Source organism: Limulus polyphemus, unplaced genomic scaffold, assembly GCF_000517525.1.
Source record: "Limulus polyphemus unplaced genomic scaffold, Limulus_polyphemus-2.1.2 Scaffold5733, whole genome shotgun sequence".
In the NCBI taxonomy this organism is placed as follows: domain Eukaryota; kingdom Metazoa; phylum Arthropoda; class Merostomata; order Xiphosura; family Limulidae; genus Limulus; species Limulus polyphemus.
Genome location: NW_013671343.1, coordinates 38,365 through 45,101, shown reverse-complemented (window position 1 = coordinate 45,101; position 6,737 = coordinate 38,365). Strand labels below are relative to the sequence as shown.

At 33.8% G+C, this 6,737-nt stretch overlaps 1 long non-coding RNA gene across 1 annotated transcript in view; it reads left to right on the top strand.

Annotated features, from left to right (window-relative positions):
- LOC106472920 overlaps window positions 1–1,460 on the top strand; it is a 9,477-nt gene extending 8,017 nt beyond the window's left edge. Inside the window, exon 3 of the long non-coding RNA XR_001291645.2 lies at window positions 1,153–1,460. This is a non-coding gene — a long non-coding RNA (uncharacterized LOC106472920). The remainder of the gene's footprint in view (window positions 1–1,152) is intronic.
- Window positions 1,461–6,737: the final 5,277 nt, after the last annotated feature.

Sequence of the window (6,737 nt, the reverse complement as noted above, 5' to 3'; positions counted from 1 at the left end):
AATATTGTTGAGCACGTGAGAGGTTCATTGTGAATTATAGCGTTTGTTATAGAGCGACTATTGAAATTAAGTGTATCGCAAAGTTGTATTCAGAAAGAATAAACCAGTTTTATTTAAAAAAGGACTTGTGTCGTTAAAGTTTTTTCGGGAAGAATTTTTACGGAAAATTAACTAACGAATGGAGGCGTAACAATACTAAAATAGAGGACGCCTGGAAAAAACGAGTTGCCAAGAAAAGTCATGATCCTTCTAGAAACTCATGACGTATTACCAGCATCACATGACTGCTGCAGTAGTAACAAATAGTTTAACTTAGGATTATGATAAATGTTTCAATTCTAAATATTTGCTATGATTATTCCTATAATTTTCTTATTTCTTATGCTTAATACATTTTAAACTTTTTCCACGGGATGAAATAGTGCATGTTCATATAGTATATGCCTTGAATAAAACTTTGATCAGTACATAATAAAAAAGATTTTAGGTCATATTACTTGCTTAAGAAAAAAAACTAAGTCGTAACAAATACAGTCTTATTTTATATTTGATTACATCATGGATTAAGTAGATATAATATCAAAAAGTACAATTGTGACAGGAAATCTTAATGTCACATTGCTAATTTATAAAATGTGAATAGAGGCAAATGTTTTTTCACTTTGCATAATATAAATTTGGTCAAAATTGAAAAACATGCATACACAAGAAAATTTATTCATTTGGCCATGTTTTAGATGTAATATATATATATATATATAAATATACATAAAAAATAGTATTTTTGTTCTTATGTATTTGAAATGTACAATATACAAAGTGAAACGAGTTAGTTACCTTTATGTGTATGCGTGAATCTAATGCACAATCTTTGCATGCATGACTTACTTATTCAATTGTATATAAATATATATCAATTACTAAATTAATTGATGATAATAAAACTCAGTAATTTTGTCAGAAATTAATTATGCTTGACAGGCAGAAGTCTGTGTTCAGAAGATCTATGTATTTTGTTTTTAAAGAGGGAGATAAAACTTGATCATATGGTCTTTTAAGAATTTGACTATTCTGAAACTCTATTTGTTTTTCAAATGTTTTATATTTCATTCATAAATAGGATTTTGTTAACTTTTAATTTTTAATTTAAAGTTGAAGAAAACCAAGGAACATGGCTTTTCAAAGAATAGGGAAGAAATGGTGGCCAGTCTTGCTTCCCATCGGAGGGCTGATGTTTGGTTTTTATCTGGACCACCTGGAAACCTTAAGGATGACTGATTTCAGAGGAAAGAGCAAGCTTTTTGGCAAAGAAGGATTCTCCAGTGATAAACCGTTATGGCCATAGACCTGGTGTTGCAAAGAATTTGTTCATGTAGATAACTAATGTAGCTTTTTACAAAAGAAAAGATTAGTGTATTGTTTTTGATAGATAAAATAAATATTTAAAAATCTTTTTTTTTACTTTTTGTTAGTGAAACTGAGTACTTTTACAGAATATTAAAAAAGTGTGATGTTTTTTAACTCAGCTAAAAATAAACATCACAAAACATATTTAATAAGTAAAGCCAAAGAGGATAATGTTGGTGAGAAGTCATTTTGAATTGCAAAATACATTTTTTTTTTCAGGAATCGATAGTACTTAGTATAAAGGCTAATTGATTCATGATTTTTTGCATTTTTTACTGCTTGTTTCAAAGAATGTATACAGTATCTGTGAAATAAGTCAACATTGACCAGGAATGAATAAGACTTGGCAAAAAACAAGAAACATTTTTATTGTAAAGCCAAATATGGAATACAAAAAGTACATATGTGGCAAACAAAGACTTTATCTTTTGTATTTTAGGCTGACTTCTACATGTAACATATTACAACAAAATTCTGTGGTTGTACTTTAAAATGACCACACTGGTGGTCAAAACATCTTTATTCTAATATAGAAAAATATTTCGAACTAACTACCATAAGTTGTAAACAAAGATGTAATTGTAAGTAGGTTAATAATTGTCACTTGTTATAAAATGTTCCATGCTTTAATAAATCTAGAAACTTTAAAATTTCTTCTTTCTCATCTTGACAAGTATCATCCTAGTAACTGTGAACAGTTATTAGAGATACTTGAAATGAGAGTTATGAATCAGATAATACACAATAATATTTCATTTTTTTTATACAAATATGGGCAGAAAAGATGTATTCTATTGTCTACACAAACAAAAAACTGGTTATAATATAGAAAGATAACTAATTTTGAAGAAACTGTTGTGATATTCTTAAGAACTTAAACCAACAGTTAAGTCATCAAACCACAATAACTTGAGATCCAATAGGATTTCAAAACAGAAGCAAGTAAGACCTGACCGTGAAAGGAAAAGCTATACACTAAATGTTAAATTCACTTTATTGAACAGACAAAGTTGGAATGTGAAATTTATGATGTAGAACAAACAGTAAAAGTATTTTTCGTTTTTTCTTAGGTTGGTTATTATGTTTGATAAGGAGTGAATCTCAATAATTTCAACAGTTTCACCAGTAAATCTATAAACAACTGCACTACAAACACCATGGAAGTTCTCAATAGACAAACTCATTTGACAAACAATAAGATTGTTCTAAAAATTTAAGCTTTGGTTGAAAATTTATTAAATGCTTAAAGCTCTGCTACATCTCCCAAAATAACAAGTCATCCATGAAATTAAATAATTCCTATTGTTACATCTGTTCATTTGTTAATTTCCGGTATAAATTCTTTCCGAGGAACTTCAGCAATACAAGTCGTTTCTTAAATAAAACTAGTTTATTCTTTCTCGATACAATTTTGCAATACACAGAATTTCCATAGTCACTTTAACTTAACTACTTTTATAAACACACGCTATAATTCACAGTGATTCACAACTTTACTTATGGTGCATACTGTTCCTCTATCTATGGCTACATGTTTTAAGAAACTCAACTATGTTTTTACAACACAATCATAACTGCATATTTTTAAGGTTCTAAACACAAATGTGGAAAAGGCGGATAGTTTTTATGCCCACGGGTGACACTGTCTATTGTGTGGTGGTACCTCTACAGCAAATGACTTTCTATAAACAGAAGTTGAGAGTCAACTATTGTCCCGTTTGATGGTCATATTTAAACAAATTAGCTGACCCTCTTTTTCCATCTCTAATGTAAATCTGGTGATAGAACTGATTGAATCAAGATGTTTTTCAAATTCTAATAAAGTTCCAATGTCATTTCGTCACACTAAAAACGTATCATCTACATACCTTAAACACATTAAGGGTTTTACCTCAGATGTGTTGAACATCTTAATTTCCAAATTGAATGTAAATAATTCACATAAAAGAGGTGACAGGGGAGACCCCATTGCTAAACCTTTAATCTGTTTAAAAAATTTATTTCTAATTTTAAGATATGCGTTTGAAACACACTCACGAGTAAGCTTTAAAATTGCGTTCACCTCAAGCAGAGAAAATGTTTTACTTTCCAGCAATCTATTTTCCAAGCAACCCAGAGCCTCATTAACTGGAACATTTGTAAACAGCTACACAATGTCAAAATAGACTAATTCATCAATTAACTGTATATTTATCCCTGAGATTTTGTTAACAAAATCTAACGATTTTTTTTTTTTTTTGCTGTATATTCCTGAGAGGTCATTAAAAAAATTAACATTTTCAACAAATAAAGATTTTAAGGTTGTATTCTTTTAAATTGTAAATAGGCTATTTTTATGTTGATTCTTGAAAGAGAGGGAGAGATTTTATCAGTCATTTCATCGCTACTGGCCAAGTTTCTCTTCGAAGCTATTAAAGCACTGAAGCCTACAACCAAAACGCTAGGTATACTGTGCCAAAATATATGCACAACCACTAAACTAATTCCTGCGAAGGTTGTAGAGCTATTTTAAAGTTGATTCTTGAAAGCGAGATTTCCACCCTCTAAAAGTTTCTGAGTTATTCTTCGCTACCAACATAAACTCTTAGAAGCCTTTTAAGCACTGTTATACTAGTCGGAAACGCTTCATTTTATTAAAGTAAACAGTGTATACATTTATAACAGTGTCTCTAGTCGCATTATTATTGATTATAGTTTTAGAAGCCGCTACATAAAAAACGGCTATGAACATTTTACTGAAACATGGACACTAGTAATGAATGCAGTATTGAGTATGTCATAGGGTAGTTTTAAAATTAATTCAACTGCCTTCTTTTTTTTTCACCCTGAAGAATTTCTCTAAGTCCTTCACTTTCCATCATTGAAAAAACCGGTGTTCTACTAATGCACATTAATTGGAAAATAACTTGTGCAACCTATAGAAACTGCCATGTTGAGGATTCATCATTTCTCGAGTTCGCTGTTGTACTTTTTCTGTATGACTATTTCAGTGAGTTTTCTAACAGTAGACAATTACAATAGTAGATTTCTCTAATCTAGGGAGTGGTGATTTATTCTACTGGTTTTCGTACTTCACTGAAATTGTGAGTGCATATTTTATTATTATATTATTATTATTCATATTTTTGTTTCACAAACCTACAGCAAAATCAGATGAGTATTTTTACGACAGCGGAAGTCACGTGACCCTGGTAACACGTCATGAGTTTCTTGAAGGATCATGACTGTTCCTGGCAACTCTAGTGTTTGCCAGACGCCCTCTATTTTTGTATATAAGCCCCGCAAATAAACCGGAGATATAATTGCAGATAGGGAGATATACAGACAGATAATCGAGTCAAGTGAGTGGTAGTGATCGTAAGTAAAGTACGTGAATCATTGTGAATTATAGCGTGTGTATAAGTTAAAGTGACTGTGGAAATTAAGTGTATTGCAAAGTTGTATTGAAAAAGAATAAACTAGTTTTATTTAAGAAAGGACTTATATCACTGAAGTTCCACTGGAATAATTTTTACGGAAAATTAACAAACGACCAGAGACGTAACAAATTGGTGTCAGAAGTGGGATTGAAAAAGAACATGGAAACTAGAAGTGGCAAATCAAACAACAGCTTAGTAGATTTGATGGCAGCAATACAAGAATAGGAAAAGAAACAAGAAAAACGAGAAAAGAAACAAGAAAAGATATTACAGCTATTGTTGGAGGAAAAAGAAAAGAGACTACAGTAATGGTTGGAGGAGAAGGAAAATGAACAAGAACAGAGACTACAGCAGTGGTTGGAGGAGAAAGAAAATAAACAAAAAGAAAGTCTCCAACAGTTGAGAGAAAACCAGCATACACAAATGGAAAAGATGAGTAAATTTCAAAGTGAACTAAATACATTAAAGGACGATTTACTGTCTTTTACACAAGGAAGATATTTTAGCCATCGACCTAATCAGCCTCAAACAATGGGAAGCCCCTTCTAGACCCCGCAGCTAAACCCTTATGCAGACATCTTCAGTCCTGTCAGAAGTCACATTCCAGACATAAGTGTTAGCAATAGGGGTGATCTAGTATGAAGGAAGCCACAGGAATTCGATGGGAAGCATATAGAGCACAAATTGAGCTCCTGGCAAAAATGAATGGATGGACAGAGGAGCAGAAGGCAGTGTACCTGGCAACGAGCTTGAAGGGACAACCACTGAAAATACTTGAACATTTGTCAGCAGACGACAGGCACAACTATAGAGCACTGGTAGTGGCTCTAAAATTCAGGAACGGAACCCAAAATCAGTCAGAAGTCTACAGGGCTAGGCTTAGGACGAGAGTCCGTGGTAAAGGGGAGAGCCTGCAAGAGCTGGCACAGGATTTAGAAAGTAAGGCATACAAAGCCTACCCAACTGCACCACCCGATGTCCTCAAATTGTTGCTGAGGGATCAGTTTATAGATGCCTTGGACAGTCCACAACTGAATATACAAGTGAAGCAAGCACACCCCTCTATTATGCAGGATGCAATGGCTAGAGCTCTTGAATTCGAATCCTATGTTAAGTCCAGCACAAAGATACCAAGGTTGGTACAGTCATCAGGATTCAAGGCCAGAAAAGCTTTTGGAGAGGTTTGAGGGACTTTGCTGGCACTGTAACAAACCTGGGCACAAGAAAGCTCAATGCTGGAAACTTCAACACAGGGAAGATGCCATGGCAGGAAAGGCTGCTACCCAGAAAGGTTGTTGCAACTGTGAAGAGCAATGACATATGAGGAGCCAGTGTAAGAAGAATACTACCAATAGGTCAGCTTCAGTAGTGGTTGGTGCTGAGGGATGCCTACTAACCCCCAGTGTGAAAGTCCCAACAGCTAAGTGTAAAATGGCAAGCACACATAGTGTCTACGTGACAGGAAAGCTGGATGGCCAAAGGTGCAACTTTGTCATGGATTCTGCATCTCAGCAAACCCTTGTGAGTATCAAGGTGCTAAGTCACAAAGGAGTACCAGAAGCCATACAGAAGCTCTATAGAATAAAGGAACATCCCCAAGAAAGCCTGATGCTTGTGAAAGCAGTGGAAGACCCATCCAGGCCAGCAGATGTAAAGATTGGAAGGTCACTTGTTGCATGTCATCAAGTAGTATCCATAACAGTGGCCAGTTTCTCTAAATGTGAGCAGACACTTAAGGAAGGGGCATTGTTGGGTGTGTGCCAGGAAGTAGAGCCAGTCAATGTTAAGGCAAGAAATACAACCATAAAGAAATGACATCTTCTCCCAGAACATTTAACTCACCTCTATAAGAAGAGTATAGTCCATTTGTCACAATCACAGGCTCTTCACTCTTCAGGTTAGGGAACTTTT